The sequence below is a fragment of the Mus pahari genome, chromosome 8 (assembly GCF_900095145.1).
Source record: "Mus pahari chromosome 8, PAHARI_EIJ_v1.1, whole genome shotgun sequence".
NCBI classification, from domain to species: Eukaryota; Metazoa; Chordata; class Mammalia; order Rodentia; family Muridae; genus Mus; species Mus pahari.
The window spans coordinates 6925306-6945989 of NC_034597.1; the positions used below are offsets into that span (position 1 = coordinate 6925306).

The 20684-nt window shown below is 42.5% G+C and overlaps 1 pseudogene; it reads right to left on the reverse strand.

Annotated features, from left to right (window-relative positions):
• Window positions 1–10690: 10690 nt before the first annotated feature.
• On the reverse strand, window positions 10691–13025 carry LOC110325707 (annotated as a pseudogene).
• Between the last annotated feature and the right edge of the window lie 7659 nt (window positions 13026–20684).

The window sequence follows — 20684 nt, forward strand, 5'->3', positions numbered from 1 at the left end:
TCCCATGGCAGGGCATCACCCAGAGGTGACTCACTGGGGAGCAGTTGATCAGAAGCTCAAGTGATCCCTACTGTTGGGTTTGCTGGGAATAGCAGCTGGACACACTCACAGCAAGCTGGCCTCTCAGACATCAGCAGAACTCCATTCAAGTCTCATGACATGCAAGTGGATCCCCAGGGCAGATCCCTGCGAGGCACGGAGGGAGGCATTGAGCTCCATGTCCAGCTGCTGCTGCTGTTGTTGGTACTAGGGATTGACCCCAGAGCATAGCACATAGTAAACAAGCACTCTGTTGCTAAACAAGAAGCAGGCCCCAAAGCAGCAGTTTTATCTGCCTGTAAGTCAACATGGCTGCATCCCTGGGGTCTTGTTTGCTTCCCCATCTCCCTACTTAGGCTCATTTTGTATGACAATAACATTTTTTACAGAACAATTTGTGAAGAATTTGAATGGGTAGATGCGAGGATGTGTGAATATGGTTGCTCAGTGTGATTGGGCAAGGGACGCTGCAGATATTTTCATGATTTGCCATTAGCCTGCATGGTAACTAGCTGGGGAAAGATCCCATTGTTTTCTTCCTTCAAACTGGGAAACAGATCACACAGAAGAAAAATCGTTTCAGTATTTTGCTTGCTGACATTTAGTAGGTACGATCTGAATTGAAAGGCTTTCTGACTTCCATGGTTTCCAGTGGTGATTCAGTGAAGATCAAAGAATGGTGCTGTCCTCTGAGAGGAAGTGGTTTTCCTCCTGCAGCACAGTTATTTCTAGATGTGCCTGAAGCAGACAAGAATCCTCCCAATGGGCCTTCTCCTTAGTTCCTGAGGTAGGATCTAATTTTGTCCTAGCACCTTCCATTCAGCTCGCCCATGTTTTGCAAGCCCTCAGTACCCTCATCCCCACCCACAGAAGGGGGACACAAAGGCAGCAAGTGTGTCTGTTGGCTGCCCCCCAAACACAATGAGTCTCTAACACATCCACACAGTCATAGGCTGAAAAGGGAAAGAGATGCCTCTATAGAAGATTCACCTGAAAGATGAAGGTGTATGTTATTTTTTCCTGCTATTGTGTAAATGTGCTTTGTAAAATGCTAAAGAAAATAAAAATGTATTTTCAAATTACTGGAAAATAATTTCTCTTTTGTCAAGAGTAAGTGGTCACGTCTTAACTTTTCCATTCTCTCCTTTTGGATTTTAAATCTCTTCCTCCCCCTCCCTCTCTACCCATGTCCTTTTCCCCTTTCTCTCCCCCTCCCCTCCCCCTCCCTCTCCCCTTCCCCTCTTCCCATTTCATTCTCAGACCATTTTACTAGCTGGATCCAGTTGACACAGATCTTGCAACGTATTCCAAACTCTCTACTCCAGCCTTCCCATTGATGATATTACAGATGTACACCACCACATAATTCTACCTAAGGAGCCACATATATCTGTAAACTCTGGGCTATAATTGGTGGGTTCTTGCAATAAATACCCATTGATATAAATATTGTATAAGGGCTGGCAGGTGAGCTAGCCACCAAGCCAGACCCCAGAGAACTCTTGGTGGAAAGAAAGAAGGACCCACAGTTCTCTCATCCCTTCTTTTCTGGGTGTCCCCAGAATTATCTATCCAGCACCTGGGTGTGGTTTTATGACAACAACAAAAACCAAAGAAAGAGTGCATGACTACGTTGTCAAGTTTCAGGGTGTGTCAGACTCTCCCTATTCCCTCTGAACCAAGCAGGTCTCATGCTTGAAGCCAGCATGAGTGTGGAAAGATGGATCAAGTGCTGATGGCTCCATAGCAATTGCTATGAACGGAGCCCTCTGAAGTGACACTGCACTACGGATTTTAGAACCCTAAATACAGCTCAGCTAATATTCTGCTGATACCCCATGCCTGGCACTGAGATAAAAACATATACTATTTCTGTGTTTTTCTTTTCTTTTTTCTTTTTTTCTTTTTTTGGTTTTTCGAGACAGTGTTTCTGTGTGTAGTTCTGGCTGTCCTGGAACTCACTTTGTAGACCAGTCTGGCCTTGAACTCAGAAATCCGCATGCCTCTGCCTCCCGAGTGCTGGGATTAAAGGTGTGTGCTACCACACTCGGCTTTCTGTGTTTTTCAAAGAAACCAAACCTCCAAAATTGTCACTACAGACACCCTATTCTGGCAAGACTTGTTTCTTGTATGCTGTGGAGTAAAAGATTTTTGAAAATGAGATTAAATGCTAAAGAACATCTCATTAAGCAGCGTTGACCTAGCCCCTAAAGTCATTCCTGCTGTACATTATTTTTCCTCGCTCTCTGGAATAGGTTGTCTTCTCAATTTAAAGAGCATGGGGAAATTATCACTTCTGTTCAGGCGAGTGTGAAAGAAAATTAGAAGTACATCAAGATTAACATCAGGAAAGGAAGTTTTCTGAGGAAGATGGAACCCTTCCTCACACGGCCACCATCTAAGAAACAGAGCATGATTAAAAACAAACAAACAAACAAACAAGCAAAGACAACAACAAATCAAAAACCACAAAAAACAAAACAACAGCCCACCAAACAAACAAAGACAACAACAAAAACAAAAACAACAAACCACCAAAAACTAACATAAGAAAAAACCACCCAAGAAATACAAAATGAGGACAGTGGGCGGGATGAGTGTAAAAGACCACACACCTGTGTGCCTATGTGCTCTGGGGGCTCTTTCCTCTGTTCATTAGCCCACTTCCATTTTTGGGAGTGTTTCTCCTTTTTGTAATAAGCTAGCCATTTGGCTATTTCTATTCTGTGCTCAACCTAAGAAGCATGGCTTAGCCATCCCCCCTCCCCACACCCCCAGGCTGTTTGGATTTTCATCTGACTCTGCCTGCTTGCCTGTTTGCTTCCTTCCTTCCTTCCTTCCTTCCTTCCTTCCTTCCTTCTCTTTCTTTCTTTCTTTCTTTCTTTCTTTCTTTCTTTCTTTCTTTCTTTCTTTCTTTCTTTCTTTCTTTCTTTCATCCTACTAAAACATGTCCTTGAGCATCTTTCTAAGTCTGTTTCTAAATTATTTTATTGATGATACTGAAATGCCCCAAAGAGAGCCTCAGCTTTCTATCAATTTAAACTGCCATGACCTTCACATCTGCTGAGGTCATTAATGGAAAACATCCATGAGTTTAACAGCTGGAGAGAACAACTGGGTATGGGGAACGGCTTTCTGAGTTAACAGCTGCTGGACACATAGTTTCAATGTTATGACTTTTTAACCCCTAGAGTGTGCTAGACATATCATAGCAGAAAGAGCTCTAAACAACATATGTTTCTGATATATTAATAATAATATATTGCGGATATACCCATACAGCATGCCAGGCCAAGGCGGTTCCACGTGAGAGAGGTTTATTGTGAGGGAGAAATGAAAGGAGTGGCAGGGGGAGTGGAAGGGGAGAGAAGAAAGAGATGAAAGAAAAAGAGAGCAAGGACGGGGTGTTCTCCTTATTTATATGGAAAGTGACGTAGCACAAGTAAGGGTAGGAGGTGAGCCAAATGGGTTGTGGGATATGGTGGTTGTTAGCTTGGCAATGCAGGTCATGGGTCACATTGTTAGCGCCTAGGTTTGGAATGTCCTGGTACTAAGTTTCTGTGTCATATAGCAGTGCTCAGGGAGCACTCAGAGAGAGGCCTTGTGCGACTTCACTATACAAGTTCAGAAATGGGTTGGGTGTCTCTTCAGTGTGGAAGAGCACAGAGCGCCAGAAGAGACTCTCGTCTATTAGAAGGATATAAAATCGAGGTCCTGCTTGGCATAAAAATGCACTAGGCTGGGCTTCTTTCACGACTATAGCACATTCAGTGTGTGCTGTGGCCCGTCACAATGCAGCTCTTTCAGCTTCTGATCTGGAAGACGGTGACAACACAGAAGATTGTAAGCATGCCTCTGCTACTGAGCCATTAGAATAATTTCTCTCCAGAGTGCCATCTTTTAGAGTAATGTATCCATTTCTATTTTTTATTCTCCCGACTCTATGGAAAGATGAATATAAATGGGCAGAAGAGGGGACAGGTCATAGTGACTCTCCTGCTACCTGGAGCAAGTATTGGGTCTGAACAGTTAGTACTTTTTAAGGCTTTGTTTTCAGCCTGGTGTAGTGGTGCACACACACAAGAAACTCTGGAATATCAGACCAAGAGCTACTTGGTGACACCTTCTCTCAAAATGTGCAGTGACAGCTGCTGTCTAGCCTCACACTTTCCACTTGTCAGTAGAACATGGGCATCTTATATATCAAGGAAATGATCTACATATCATTCCAGCAAACTACAGCCCAAGGGTGGAAGCCCTCCCAGTGAGAACACCGTCTTACCTGTCCTTATGTGTTGCCTCTGACTGCTTTTGAGCCTCAATGGCAGGACTAAAGAGTTGCAACAGAAAACCCACCTTGATATCTTGTCAGCCTTGTCATTGTTCCTTCTGTCCCTATGGAGAAATAACTACATTGTTTCACTTTGAATTTGCTTACATTGTGTTTGCAAGAGACACAGGACAGAACATCTTCATCAGTGTTTATATCTTTATCTTCCACAGGGACACACGTTTAAGGAGGAGACTTCACAGAGCTAAACGTTTTATTATCTATCTATCTATCTATCTATCTATCTATCTATCTATCTATCTATTTATTTATTTATTTATGATACTAACTGAAATGGTTAGTTCTTGATCAATTCTCTTTCTTGTATTTACAAGGCTAAGTTCAAACAGCCTTGAACCACACAGAGCCCTGTAGGCAGCTTGGTACTAGGTGAGTTTGAATACCTAGCTCACACTAGCAGCCTTAGGAACCGAGGGACAAAGATCCAGGTGTTCTAAGTCCCCAAGGTTTCGCTTACTAGTCCAGTTCCTACCACAGTCCTCATGGAAACAACTTTCTATTGTTCTTTCTTTTTCTTTTCTTTCCTTTTTAAAAATTTTATTTATTTACATTTAAAATGTTATTCTCTTTCCCAATTTACCCTCTGCAAACCCCTTATCCCATCCCCCTTACCCTACTTCTATGAGGAGGCTCCCCCACCCACCCACCCATTCCCACCTCACTGCCCTAGTATTCCTCTACACTGGGGCAATATGCCTTCACAGGACCAAGGGCCTCCCATTGATGCCAGATAAGACCCCTTCAGCTCCTTCTGTTCTTCCCCTAACTCCTCCATTGGGGTTCCTGTGCTCAGTCTGATGGTTGGCTGAGAGCATCCACATCTGTATTAGTCAGGATCCTACAGAACCACTCAGGAGACAGTTGAATCAGTCTCCTGTCAGCAAGTACTTCTTGGCATCTGCAATAGTGTCTGGGTTTGGTGTCTGCATGTGGGATGGATCCCTAGGTGGGGCAGTCTCTGGATGGCCTTTCCTTCAGTCTCTGCTCTACTCTTTGTCCCTGTATTTCCTTTAGACGGGAACAATTCTGGGTTAAAATTTTGGAGATGGGTGAGTGACCCCATCCCTCAACGTGGGGGGTGGGCATGCCTAGCTTCTGGATATGGTCTCCACAGGTTCTTGCTCCCCTTTTTGGGGTATTTCAGCGAATGTCATCCCTGTGGGGTCCTGGGAAGCCCTTGCTTTCCTGGCATCTGGGACTTTCTCGTGGCTAACCCCAGTTCCCCATCCCCCAATGCTATACACCTCTGTTCAGTTTCGTGACCCTCTCTTCTGTCTTCTCCCATACCTGATTCTTCTGCTCTCCCTGCCTCCCCACCCACTTCCTTCCAAGTCCCTCCCAACCTCTACTTCCCTTAATTATTTTGTTCCCACTTTAGGTAGGACTGAAGCATCCACTCTTTGTTCTTCCTTCTTCTTAAGCTTCATATGGTCTGTGAGTTATATCATAGGTATTCCATGCTCTTTACCTAATACCCACTTAGTGAGTACATAACATATGTGGTCTTTTGTGACTGAATTACCTCACTCAGCATGATATTTTCTAGATCCATCCATTTACCTGTGAATTTCATGACATCATTGTTTGGTTTTGATTTTTTAATTCGATACTTTCTTTATTTACATTTCAAATGTTTCCCCTTTCCTGGCTTCCCCTCTGAAAACCCCCTATACCCTCTGCTCTCTCCCTGCTCACCAACCCACCCACTCCTGCTTCCTGGCCCTGGCACTCCCCTACACTGGGATTAGAGCCTTCACAGGACTAAGGGCCTCTCCTCTCACTGATGAACAACTAGGCCATCCTCTGCTACATAAGCAGCTGGAGCCATGAGTCCCACCATGTGTATTCTTTAGTTGGCAGTTTAGTCACTGGGAGCTCTGGAGTTACTGGTTAGTTCATATTGTTCCTCCTATGGGGCTGCAAAACCATTCACCTCCTTGGGTACTTTCTCTAGTTCCTTCATTGGGGACCCTGTGCTCAGTCCAATAGATGGCTGTGAGCATCCACTTCTGTATTTGTCAGGAACTGGCAAAGCCTCTCAGGATAGATCTATATCAGGCTCCTGTCAGCAAGGTCTTGTTGGCATCCACAGTAGTGTCTGGGTTTGGTGATTGTTTATGGGATGGAACCCTGGGTGGGGCAGTCTCTGTATGGTCATTCCTTCAGTCTCTGCTCCACACTTTGTCTCTGTAAATCCTCCCATGGGTATTTCGTTCCCCCTTTTAAGAAGGATTGAAGTATCTACACTTTGGTCTTCCTTCTTCTTGAGTTTCATGTGGTTTGTGAATTGTATTTGGGTATGCTGAGCTTCTGAGCTAATATCCACTTATCAGTTCATGCATATCATGTGTGTTCTATTGTAATTGGGTTATTGCACTCAGGATGATATCCTCCAGATCCATCCATTTGCTTAAGAATTTCATAATTTCATTGTTTTTAATAGCTGNNTAGTGCTCCATTGTGTAAATGTACCACATTTTCTGTATCCATTCTTCTGTTGAGGAACATCTTGATTCTTTCCAACTTCTGGCTTCCTTGGACCCCAACCAGCATAGGAAGGAGTAGCTATTGAAAAATAACAGAGGTGTCCAAAGGTTAACCAAATCTGTCATTATAAAAAGTTCAGCCTAATAGCACTCAAGGAGTTGTGAATGTTGTAGGGTTATTGCCAAGCAGGAAGGTTAGGCTAATAAGGATGGGCTCAGGACCTAGTCAAAAAGAGTAGATGCAATCTCCAAATGAGGCTAGGCCGACCAGCTCCCACTTGGCAGAGCATTAGCGAGGGCATTATGATAATTCTTAGGATGAGACCAGAGACATCAACTAGCTAAATGTGACCTGGAAGTTTTTTGTTTAGCAAGAACTTCAAAAGTGCTCTGGACACAAAAGGATGAGGATAGCAGCCATCCTGAGTAAACTCCCTTTGGCTTTGTTAGTACAAAGTTTCTATCTGTAGTCTGTTTACTGCTATCAATGCTTATTCATTGGGAAAATATTTGGAAAGATGTATATAAAAATATTATCAGTTGTGTTTGACTGATGGGATCAGAGAAATGCAATGCCATTTTCTGAAGTTCTTCCAATTAACTACTTTCTTTGAATTAAAATGGGTCTGATGTCAAATGACTACCTATATTTTCTAGAAAAGCAAGCAGGCTTAGAGAGGTCAAATGTCTAATCCAAGTTTACAGAGAGACCTAGTTTCACTAACCCTAATGTAGGGGAAAGTACTACATCTCTCCTCATCCCTATCCGCCTCCTCTGCCTCTCCCCCCTCCTCTGCTTCTTTTCCCACCTCCTTATCTTTCTTTTCATTCTCTTCCTTCTCTTTCTCTTCATCTCTCTCCCTTCCTCCATCACTTTCTCTTTTCTGTTTGTTTTTCTTTTGGATTATATAATTATATTATCTGTGTAGTTAGCAATACATAATACAGTATAATAAAGTATTTGAGTCTAGTACAAGTCTTAAGATCATAAATCTTTGGAACATTGGGAAAATTGTTAGCTTCACAAATAAGGGCCAGCTATTTGTTTTCTGTGTCTAATGCCTACTTGTACTTAAGCTGGGACAGATATATTAAGAATGCACTAACTAAGAATTAACAAATTTTAGAAGGGTAGGTAGGCTGCTCATGGATCTTCTATACTTGCTCTGATCTCCAGACCCAATTGTCAGGATTGTCCCTAGTGGTGAAATAGAACACCAGCTGCAACCTTCCTCCCCCCTGTCTACTCCTTCTGTGGATCAAACAGAACATCCTCTCTGGCCTCCCCTCCATGCTACTACTGTGTATTTTCCCCAACTTGGGCAGACATGCCCTGCTCAACCAAAGGCCAAAGCTGTCAGATGACCAGGTAGTCTGGCCTCAGACCTTTTCAATTCTCTGTTCCCCAAGACCTAGTCCTCAGAGTCACACCTTGTGCTGCAACAGACCATCTCACCCTGGCCTCGCCCTTTCCCCAGCCTCCACCACCAGCAACCATTCCCATGAACACAGCAGCCAAAGAGGCCAATAAAATTAGCAACACATTCTCTGAAAATCCAGAGAGGAAAGAGAATCCATGGAACAAAACAGCCACTCAACAAAGACAAACCCAGAAATCAGCACCTAGACCTATGATTACCTCAAACTCAGATGCCTAGATGCCAGCATAAGAACACAACCAGTAACAGCTGGGGCAGTGTGTCTCCATTACAGCTCAGCTACCCAACCCCATCAGGCCCTGAATAATCCAACACAACTGAAGCACAAGAAAAGACCTTTACCCAGCAAAACGTTCAATCATTATAGATGGAGAAAGTAACGTATTCCATGATAAATCAAATTTAAACGATGTCTATCTATAATTCCATTGCTACAGAAGATGCTAGAAGAAAAACTCCAAACCAAGGTTAACATTAACCATGGAACCCAGGAAATAAACAATCTCATACCAGAAAAAACAAACGAAGGGAAACATGCATACATCCCCCCAACAAAATAACGAGAATTAACAATTATTTGTCATTGATATCTCTCAATGTCAATGGCCTCAATTTTCCAATAAAAAGACACAAACTAAGAGATGGATGTGAAAGAGGATCCATCTTTCTGCTGCACACAAGAAACATACATCAACATTAAGAATATGCATTATAGTAATAGACTCAGAGTAAAGGATTTGAAAAAGATATTCCAAGCAGAAAGAACTAAGAAGAAAGCTGGTGTAACCATTTTAATACCTAACAAACAGACTTTAAACCAAAATTAATCAAAAGAGGCGGGGAAGGACACTACATACTCATCAAAGGAAAAATCCATCAAAATGACATTTCAATTTTTGATATCAGTTCCCCAAACACAAGGGCACCCATTTCTGTAGAAGAAACACTACTACAGCTTAAGTCACATATTTCACCTCACACACTGATAGTGGGAGACTTGAATACCCCATTCTCACCAACAGACATGTCATCTAGACAAAATGCTAAATAGAAGTGTTGGAGCTAACTGACGTTATAAACCAAATGAACCCAACAGATACTGAATATTCTAGCCAAACAAAAAGATATACCTTCTTCTCAGCACCTCACATAGCTTTCTCCAAAATTGACCACAGAATCAGACACACAGCAAATCTCAATAGATATAAGAAAATTGAAATAACTCCCTGCACCCTATCAGGCTTAAAGCTATCAGTTCATGGGAATTGAACAGCTCTCTACTCACTGAAAAATAGGCCAAGACAGATTGACAGAAATTAAAGACTTCCTAGAATTCAATGAAAATGAACGCACACCATACCTGAGCTTATGGGACACAGTAAAAACGGTGCTATTTGGGAAGTTCATAACACTAAGTGCCTTCATAAAGAGCGTTCATATACTGGCAACTTAACAGAAAACCTAAAAGCTCTAGACCAAAAAGAACTAAGCACACCCAAGAGGAGATAGACAGCAGGAAATAAACTCAGGGATGAAATCAATAAAATAAAAACAAAGAAAACAATACAAACTATCAGCAAAACAAAGAGTTCTTTAAGAAAATCAAGAAGACAAACACATATCCAAACTAACTAAAAGGTGTAGAGAGAATATCTAGATTAACAAATCAGAAATCAAAGGGGAGACATAACAAGATACCAAGGAAATCTAAAAATATCATTAGGTCATACTTCCAAAACCTGTACTCTATAAAATTGGAAATTCAAAAACTAATGGATAATCTCCTTGGTAGGCACCACTTACTACAGTTAAGTCAAGATTAGATAAACAACTTTTGATGGAAATGTGCTGTTTTATTACAAAGAGTCTCACAACATGAAAATATTTCAAAAAGAAAGTGAGGCAAACCATCCCTACCTGCAGAACTGGGAGAGAGACAGGGCAACATGCATTCCTTTGCTTGCCTGAGACTCCTGGGAAGGTATACACAGAACTAATGGAAAACAGCTTGCATGACCTTAGCCCAAATAAAGAGTCCAGAGGACCCAGCCATCCCTTCTAGCAGCTCAGTAAGAACATCTGAGCAGAGCTCCTAAGTAGTTACTGAGCACGTCAGGATTTTGTCTTCTGGTTGTTTCCTTTCCACTCATACCTTGCACGGTTCAAAATGAAAATCTGGGACAGGATGGACAAAATAATTTTTGGGAAGAGCTCCCCAGCACCACTGCCCCACGCTCTAGTCCCTATTTTCTACTTAGTCCCCGAGGACATTATATTTAATATATTTCATATGAATTCATAGAGAATAGAATAAAATTTGAGAGACTGTGGAAAAGTGAGGAACTTGGGGAACAGGCCAGAGCTGCAGATCTTGCTCAGGCCAGCTTGACCTCTTCTTTGACCCTTTTGACATCTGGCTTCTGGCTTCTGGCTTCTCCTCTTTGGTTTACCCCTCTTCTGTGACTTCTTTTTCCTCTTCTAGATCTTTCTCTGTTTTATCCTCTGTTTTGACTCGTTTAGCTTTTTTTTAAAATTAGAAATGTTCTTGTGAGCCACCATGTGGTTGCTGGGATTTGAACTCAGGACCTCTGGAAGAGCAGTCAGTGCTCTTAACCACTGTTACCCAAGGACCTTAAGGGGGCTGCAACCCTGTAGGTGGAACAACAATATGAACCAACCAGTACCCCCTGAGTTTGTGTCTCTAGCTGCATATGTAGCAGAAGATGGCCTAATCAGCCATCATTGGGTAGAGAGGCCCCTTGGTCTTGCAAACTTTATATGACCCAGCACAAGGCAAGGCCTGGGCCAAGTAGTGGGAGTGGGTGGGTAGGGGAGCAGAGGTGGGGGGAGGGTATGGTAAACTTTTGGGATAGCATTTGAAATGTAAATAAAATAATAATAATAATAATAATAATAATAATAATAATAATAATAATAATAAAAAAGAAATGTTCTTGTAACCACCTTCATCCTCCTCATCTGAATTGGAAAAGTCTTACTTAACAGACAATATCTTTGTCAGAGAAGCAGATGGAGATGCATCAGTCAGGATCTTCCTTATCCTCTTTTCCACTCCCATCTAGGATGGCATCTTCAGGTATTACCTGCATTTGGACCCAGGGGCATGGGAGAGTATTCTCAAGTTCTCAAAAAGCAACTGCTTGATCTTTTCTAGGTATTCATCAGTGTTCTCTTTTTTTTCAATTTTTTATTAGGTATTTACTGCATTTACATTTCAAATGCTATCCCCAAGGTCCCCTATACCCCCCAACTCTGCTCCCCTACCCCCCCCACACACACACTTCTTGGCCATGGCATTCCCCTGTATGGGGAATATAAAGTTTGCAAGACCAAGGGGCCTCTCTTCCCAATGACGGCCGACTAGGTCATCTTCTGCTACATATGCAACTAGAGACACGAGCTCAGGGGGTACTGGTTAGTTCATATTTTTGTTCCTCCTATAAGGTTGCAGACCCCTTCAGCTCCTTGGGTACTTTCTCTAGCTCCTCCATTGGGGGCCCTGTGTTCCATCCAATAGCTAACTGTGAGCATCCACTTCTGTATTTGCCAGGCACTGGCATAGCCTCACATGAGACAGCTATATCAGGGACCTTTCAGCAAAATCTTGCTGGTGTATGCAATAGTGTCTGTGTTTGGTGGCTGATGATAGGATGGATCCCTGGGTCGCGCAGTCTCCAGATAGTCCATCCTTTCCTCTCAGCACCAAACTTTGTGCTTGTAACTCCTTCCTCCTCAGTGTTCTGGTTAGTCATATTGGAAAGACTGTTGTGCTTAAAATATGGTCCAAAGTATTCAAAGTAGTCACTATATGGTAGCTCACTAGGGATCTCTGTGTCCAGGACCAGAGCTGTTTCTTACATCTAGCACAGAGTGTCTTTATGGATGGCTCCTCCTTCCAGCATTAACATAGGCAAGTTGAAACTCTTGACAATCTCTAAACATTGGGCATTCTATCTTGGATGGTCAGATAGAAGCAATCTAACTACTTCATGAACCAGGAATCTGAGCCCCATTTTAAGGCCACTGCACTTGGTAGGAACTTCTCCATTACTTTGGATATGATGGGCTTGAAGTTGGCTTCATGAGACTCATTACTGATCTCATCTCATGGTAGTTAACAGCATAGTACTTGCCTTTGACATCCCTAATATTCTGTAGGCCCCCAGTTCCTGGTAAGTACTCTCGGTATTTATAGAAGGACACAGTCATGACTTTGTGGTACAGAAGACCTCTTCTGTGTCATCCCATAGTGAAAATCAATGTCAATATACAGCACTCTTTGATGACACTTGAATAGTTTCAAGAAGGCTGAGATAGTATCACAGAAGCCAAATGCTTCAGACTTCTTTGTATGACACAGGGAATCAGCCTGGTTCACAGCAGTGTGCACCTGCTGAGCCTGTCGCAGAGCCATCAGTAGACAACCAATAGAACACAACCTCACCGACATTTAATCTCTGTATCTGCATGCACTCAGACATGTTGCCTGGGCAATATAATGTAAGAATTTAATGTAGTCATCACAGCAGTACTTGGTCTTCTCCTCAGCACTGACTTAGAACTATAGTTGAACAGCAAATGTTGAGTCATGCAGATTCAGTGAGGCTTCATTGGGTGGCTTTGTCCATGATGGTAGTTTCCAAGCATTCTGTCATCATAGTAACAGACTTCCCTGCCCAGCTCTCCCATCGGTCTCCAGACAAACACATCAAAACAATACCACATCAAAAAGATTATCCACCATGATCAAATAGACTTCATTCCAGAATGCAAGGACAGTTCAACATACAAGAATAAGTCAACGTAATTCACCATACACATAAATGGAAAGAAAAAAAAAACCTATATGACCATCTCATTAGATGCTGAAAAAGCCTTTGACAGAATCCAATTCCCTTTCATGATAAATTTCCAGGTGAGATCAGAGATATAAGAGACATACCTCAATGTAATAAAGACAATTTATAATAAGCCTATAGCCAACATCAAATTAAAAAGAAAGTATCTCAAAACAATTTCACTAAAATCAGGAACAAGACAAGATTGTCCATTCTCCCATATCTAGTCAATGTAGTACTTGAAGTTTTAGTTGAAGCAATAGAAAACTGAAGGAGATACAAATTGGAAAGGAATAAGCAAAAGTGTAAGTATTCACAGATGATATGGTACTATACATAAGCAACATCCAAAATTCTACCAGAGAACTCCTCCAAGTTGATAAACATTTTCAGCAGTCAGTAACCCTCCTCTATACAAAGGACAAACAGACTGAGAAAGAAACCAGGGAAACAACAGCTTTCACAATAGCCCCAAATAATATAAAATATCTGGGGTAACTCTGATCAAGCAAGTGAAAGACTTGTTTGATAAAAGGTTCAAGTCATGAAGAAAGAGACTTAAGAAAATATCAGAAGATGGAAGACCATGAATAAGTAGGATTAGCATAGTAAAACTGGCCTCCTCATCAGAAGCAACCTACAGATTCAACCCAGTCCCCATTACAGTTCAAACTAAGTTCTTTACAGGCTTTGAAAGGACAATTTTTTATTTGATATTTTCTTCATTTACATTTCAAATGCTATCCCAAAAGTTCCCTATATACTCCCCCCACCTTCTCCCCAACCCACCCACTCCCTCTTCCTGGCCCTGGCATTCCCCTGTACTGGGGACATATGATCTTTGCAAGACCAGGGCCTCTTCTCCCAATGATGGCAGACTAGGCCATCTTCTGCTGCATATGCAGCTAGAAACACAAGCTCTAGGGGTACTGGTTAGTTCATATTGTTGTTCCTCCTATAGGGTTTCAGAACCCTTCAGCTCAAAAGGACAATTTTTTAACTTCATATGGAAAAACAAAAAATCCTGAATGGTTAAAAGAGTTTTGAACAATACAAGAATTCTTGGAGGTATCAATACTCCTGATTTTAAGTTGTGCTACAGAGCTATAATAATAAAAACATAATTTATTGGCCTAAAAACAAACACATACATTAATAGAATCAAATTGAAGACCTACACATAAATCCGCACAGCTATGGTCATCTGATGTTTGAAATATATAATGGGAAAAAGAAAGCATCTTTAACAAATGGTGCTGGTCTAATTGGATGTTTGCATGTTGAAGAATGCACACAGATCCACATTTATCACCCTGCACAAAATTCAAGTCCAGTTGGATCAAAGACCTCAATTACAACCAGATACACTGAACCCAAGAGAAGGGAAAGCAAGAAATAGCCTTGAAAACATTGGCACAGGAGGCAACTTTCTGAAAGAACATCAATACTGCAGGTATTAAGAAAAATTAATAAATGCTTCCCCATAGGAAGAACAATAATATCAATCAACTGGATCCCCAAACCTCCCAGCAACTAAACCACCAACCAAAGAGTACACGTGGGGTGACCCATGGCTCTAGCTAGATATGTAGCAGAGAACTGCCTTAGCAGGCATCGCTGGGAGGGGAGCCCCTTGTTCCTGTGGAGGTTCGATGACCCAGTGTAGGGGAGTGCTAAGGTGCTGAGGCAGGATTGTATGGAAGGGTGGTGAAGCACCATCATAGAGGCAGGGGAAGGGTAAAGGATAGAGAGCTTGTGGAGGGGAAACTGGGAGGGGGAATAACATTTGAAATGTAAATAAATAAAATATCCAATAAAAAATAGAAAAAATAAAAAATAAGAAAAAAATAAATGGGACCTCATGAAACTGAAAAGTTTCTGTAAGGCAAAGGTCTCTGGCAATAAAACAAAATGGCAGCCGGCAGAAAGAAAAAAAAAATCACCAACTCCACATCTGATAGAGGTCTAATAATCTAAAATACATAAAGTACTCAAGGAACTAAATATCAACAAACCAAATAACCCAATTAAAAATGGTACAGATCTAAACAGAAAATTTTCAACCAAGGAATTGCAGATGGTTGAGAAACTGTAAAAGAAAATTTCAGTGTTCTGCTCCTTACTGGCTGTAGCACTCTGGAGAACAGGCTCTGCACCTAGGCAACACAGTGGAGCTGGCCCTGACAGTGAGGGCCTGGATGAATCTGCTCTGAGAGTGTGAAAACAGAGAGCTGGCCCAGCCCTTGCTAGCTGTAGCACTTGGGACAGTGCTCTCTACTGGGCAATACAGTGGAGCTGGCTCTGGAGGTGTGGGTGCAGATAAGCCTACATGAGAGGGCATGAGAGCTAGAGAGTTAACTGCCTCCTGCTGATGGCAGCACTGGGTGAGCTAGCCAGAGCAGTGCTAAAGTAGTCATCCTGATAGTACAGATGTGAGAGAGCCAGTGGGTTGGCCAGCTCAGCTACCACCCAGGCCCAGATCCAGGGCTTTGTGTTGGCCCACCTCAAACTCTCCATCATTTGTGAACTATTGGAGTGAATGAAAGGTCTGGTTCTGCTAGTCCAAAGCTGCAGGATCTCCATGACTGAGGGCAACAACAGGATTACTGGGGAAAGTCCCAGTGAAGATCCAAATAGTGATGGTATGACAGAAGCCAGAGACCTCGAACCAGATCAATGACTCATTGCAATGGATATTTGCAAATGAAGATGTGTGGACAGAGGGATATACTGTGGGACACACTGTGGCACACTACAGCTTCTGCCATGAGATGTTTTCTATGCTATGCTATGTTATGCTATGCTATGCTATGCTATGCTATGTTATGCTATGCTATGCTATGCTATGCTATGCTATGCTATGCTATGCTATGCTATGCTGTGCTATGCTTTGTTTTCTGAACTCCTACCACCCTCCCCGCCCCCTGCATGAGGAGTTTGCAAGGGCAGAGGGCAGATGGTACGGGATAGAGAGATGAGTGGGACTGGGGTACATAATGTGAAACTCACAAAGAATTGATAGAACAGTTGAAAGAAAGAGAAATGTTCAGCATCTTTAGCCATCTGAGAAAATTCAAAATGACTTTGAGATTCCATCTTATACCTGTCAGAATGGCTAGAAGATCAATAACGTAAGTGACAGCTCCTGCTGGAGAGGATATGGAGCAAGAGGAACATTGCTGGTAGGAGTGCAATCTTGCATAGCCTCCATGGGATTCAATATGGCAGTTCCTCAGAATATTGGGAATTCATCTACGTCAAGACCCAGCTATATCACTCTTAAACATATACTCAAAGTATGCTCCACCCTACCACAAGAACACTTGATGGACTTTATGTTTCTAGGGACTTTATTTATAGTAGCCAGAAACTGGAAACAACCTAGATGCCTCTTAACTGAAGAATAGATAAAGAAAATGTTGTACATTTACACAATGGAGTAATACTTGACTGTTAAAAAGATGACACCATGAAATTTGCAGGAAAATAGTTGGAATTAGAAAAAAAATCATCCTGAGTGAAGTAACACAGACCCAGAAAGACAAAAATTCTATCTATTCTCTTATAATTGGATATTATCTATTAAGTAAATAATAATCAAGCTACAATCCCAGACCAAGAGGATTTGAGTAAAGAGGGAGGGTCTAAGGGGGACACATGGAGCTCCTAGGGAAGGGGAAATAGAATAAAATTTACAGGTGGATGTGGATGGGAAGGGCTGGGAGCCAGAAGGATCAGTATGGAGGAGAACAGAGGGATAGAAAGAGAACCAGCTGAATTGGGGGGGAATTTGGAAGGTGGTATGGAAATCTAGTGTGATTGAAACGCCCTGAAATCTCTGAATGTGACCCTAGTGAAGACTCCTAGTAATGGAGGTGAAGGAGTCTGAACTGGCCATCTTTTATAGCTGGCAAGGCTTCCGGTGGCAAGACTGGGTTGTGTTTGGTTGAGTTTTGGGCTGAGGGCATCCCATGGAGTTCCCTAAACAACTCAGGTTAACTCTCAGATAGAGGGTCACTCTCTGAAACCTGACAATGGAGCCCCATTGAGGAGAACAGCATCCACAGAGCTCATTGAGTGTGGAGAATGCCTGAATGGGGCCTTCACCCCTGTGTTCTAGTCTCTTTGAAGCAAGGAAGTACAATGTAGGTTACAGAAAGAAAGACCTAGAAACCAACCCACCCACAAAACCCTCTACCTACAACCTGTCCTGCATGCAAGACATTCTGGGGCAAAGGTGGCTCAGAACTTGTGGAAATGACCAATCAATGTCTGGTTGAATTTGAGGCTGATGCCAGCCAGGAGAGGAAGCCCACTGCTTAGACTGCCTGGATAAATAGCCCAGAGACCTATGGTACAACCAAATATAACTGGGTGAGGGGAGAAAAGAGAGACAAAAAAGAATTAAATAACTAGCAATATTTTGATTAGAATAATATCAGAAACTGCATGGTACTGGCACAGTGACAGACAAGTAGATCAATGGAATAGAATTGAAGATCCAGAAATGAATCCACACACCTATGGTCACTTGATTTTTGCAAGGGAGCTAAAACCATCCAGTGGAAAAAAGATAGCATTTTCAACAAATGGTGCTGGCACAACTGGCGGCTATCATGTAGAAGAATGAGAATCGATCCATTCTTATCTCCTTGTACAAAGCTCAAGTCTAAGTGGATCAAAGACCTCCACATAAAACCAGAGACACTGAAATTGATAGAGGAGAAAGTGGGGAAAAACCTCGAAGATATGGGCACAGGGAAAAAATTCCTCAACAGAACACCAATGGCTTGTGCTGTAAAATCAAGAATTGACAAATGGGACCTCATAAAACTGCAAAGCTTTTGTAAGGCAAAAGACACTGTCAACAAGACAAAAAGGCCACCAACAGATTGGGAAAGGATTTTTACCAATCCTAAATCTGATAGAGGTCTTATATCCAATATATACAAAGAGCTCAAGAAACTGGACTCCAAAAACTCAAAAAATCCCATTAAAAAATGGGGTACAGAACTAAATAAAGAACTCTCAACTGAGGAATATCGAATGGTTGAGAAACACCTGAAAAAATGTTCAACATCCTTAGCCATCAGGGAAATGCAAATCAAAACAACCCTGAGATTCCATCTCACACCAGTCAGAATGGCCAAGATTAAAGATTCAGGTGACAACAGATGCTGGCGAGGTTGTGGAGAAATAGGAACACTCCTCCATTGCTGGTGGGATTGCAAGCTTGTTCAACCACTCTGGAAATCAGTCTGGCGGTTCCTCAGAAAATTAGACATAGTACTACCGGAGGATCCTGCTATACCTCTTCTGGGCATATACCCAGAAGATCTTCCAACTGGTAATAAGGACACATGCTCCACTATGTTCATAGCAGCCTTATTTATAATAGGCAGAAGTTGGAAAGAACCCAGATGTCCCTCAATAGAGGAATGGATACAGAAACTGTGGTACATTTACACAATGGAGTACTACTCAGCCATAAAAAACAATGAACTTATGAAATTCTTGGGCAAATGGATGTATTTGGAGGATATCATCCTTAGTGAGGTAACCCAATCACAAAAGAAGTCACTAGATATGTACTCACTGATAAGCGGATATTAGCCCAGAAACTTGGAATATCCAAGACACATTATGGAAAACAGAAGAAAATCAAGAAGGATGAACATTTGTGGATACTTCATTCCTCCTTAGAATGAGGAACATAACCCCCATGAAAAATTATAGGTACAGCGACAAAGTTTGGAGCTGGGATGAAGGGATGGACTATCCAGAGAGGACCCCATTCGGGAGTCCATCCCATCATCGGCCACCAAACCTAGATACTAATGCTCATGCCGGCAAGATACTGCTGAAGGGACCCTGATATTGTGGCCTGTTGTGAGGCTATGCCAGTGCCTGGTAAACACCGAAATGGATGATCACAGACAGCTACTGGATGGAACACAGGGTCCCCAATGNAGGAACTAGAGAAAGTACCCAAGTACCTGAAGGGGGCTGCAACCCTGTAGGTGGAACAACAACAGGAACTAACTAGTACCCCCTGGGTTTGTGTTTCTAGCTGCATTTGTAGCAGAAGATGACCTAATCGGCCATCAGTGGGAATAGAGGCTCCTTGGTCTTCCAAACTCCATATGACCTAGCACAAGGCAAGGCCTGGGCCAAGTAGTGGGAGTGGGTGGGTAGGGGAACAGAGGTGGGGGGAGGGGTATGGGAATCTTTCGGGATAGCATTTGAAATGTAAATAAAGAAAATAATAAAAAAAAAAAAAGAATAATATCAGAATGAATTCCCACCCCAAACACACACACACACACACACACACACACACACACACACACACACACCCTGATGGAAATCATCTCAGTTTCTGTCTGAGAAATGTGTGTCCTGATGTCTGCAGCAAACAGCTTTCTCCAAGCCTAGAGCCAGGTAATCAATGTCAAATGTCAAGTTCTGTTCCTTTCTCAGTTCAGGTGTGGGGCCAGAGACTAGACTAGAGGCCAGCTGTAAAAAGGAGTCTGTTAGTAAGGTTAGGCCATACAGCCACAAAATGAGAAGAGGAATCTATGTCCATGTTTTTCAGTTTTCCTAAAATTAAATTTTCTAATACCGATTCTTTTCTAAACAGAAATTAATTTGAATAACATACCTTATCTTTCTCAATATATAAAAAGTATTACAATTTCAACAAATTAGTACAAAAATTACTGAGGAAGCATTTTGCTTTGGGGGTGTCTTTGGGCTAAGCCTTTTAACCAGTCTGCAATCCACCAGGCACTTCATGGCCTGGCTGGGTCAAAGGGTCAGAGCTAACATGTACAGGTACTTCGGGTACTCAGGTACTACACCGTATACGGAGAGGCAGAGCTGTAAGTCTTGGGAAGGACTCGCTGCAGAGAGCCCGTGGCTGGGCTTGGACTCAGGAGGCTTTGCCTTTCCACCTCCAGAAGGTTCCCAGCCCTTACATTTGTTCAGCAAAAGGCCTGGTGTGTGGTTTCCCTACAGAAAGTCTTCGGAACATAGTGGAGCAAGTGTTCTCATCTGGAACCAGACTGCTGTGAGCAAGCATGGTCCCTCCAGGAAGCCACTAGGTGAGGCTCGTTCTGCAAAGCGCATTCTGTTAAGGATGTCCTGTGCAGCAGGGTGAATGTACTCTTTCAGTTGGAGAAGTGGAGATGCAGCTCAGAGGCAGATGGAAGATGTGCTGTTTCCCTTGGACTATGATCAAGACTGAAGCAGCAGCCCAGGGACTTATCCATCCCCTTTTGCTGATGTACACAGGTACCCACAGTAGCCGAATAAGGTTCCTGTTGCCACTCTGTCTCTCCCTGGCTCACGGGTTTTGAGAGCAGAGACCAGAGAGACACCGTCACTCCCAGAATCACTCTCTGATTTACCCAAAGCAGAGACAGATGCTCTCCTTGACTGAGTTTGTTTACATTTAAAATGAATGCCACAGAGGGCCCAGGTGACATACAGCTGTACTCCAAGCACTTGG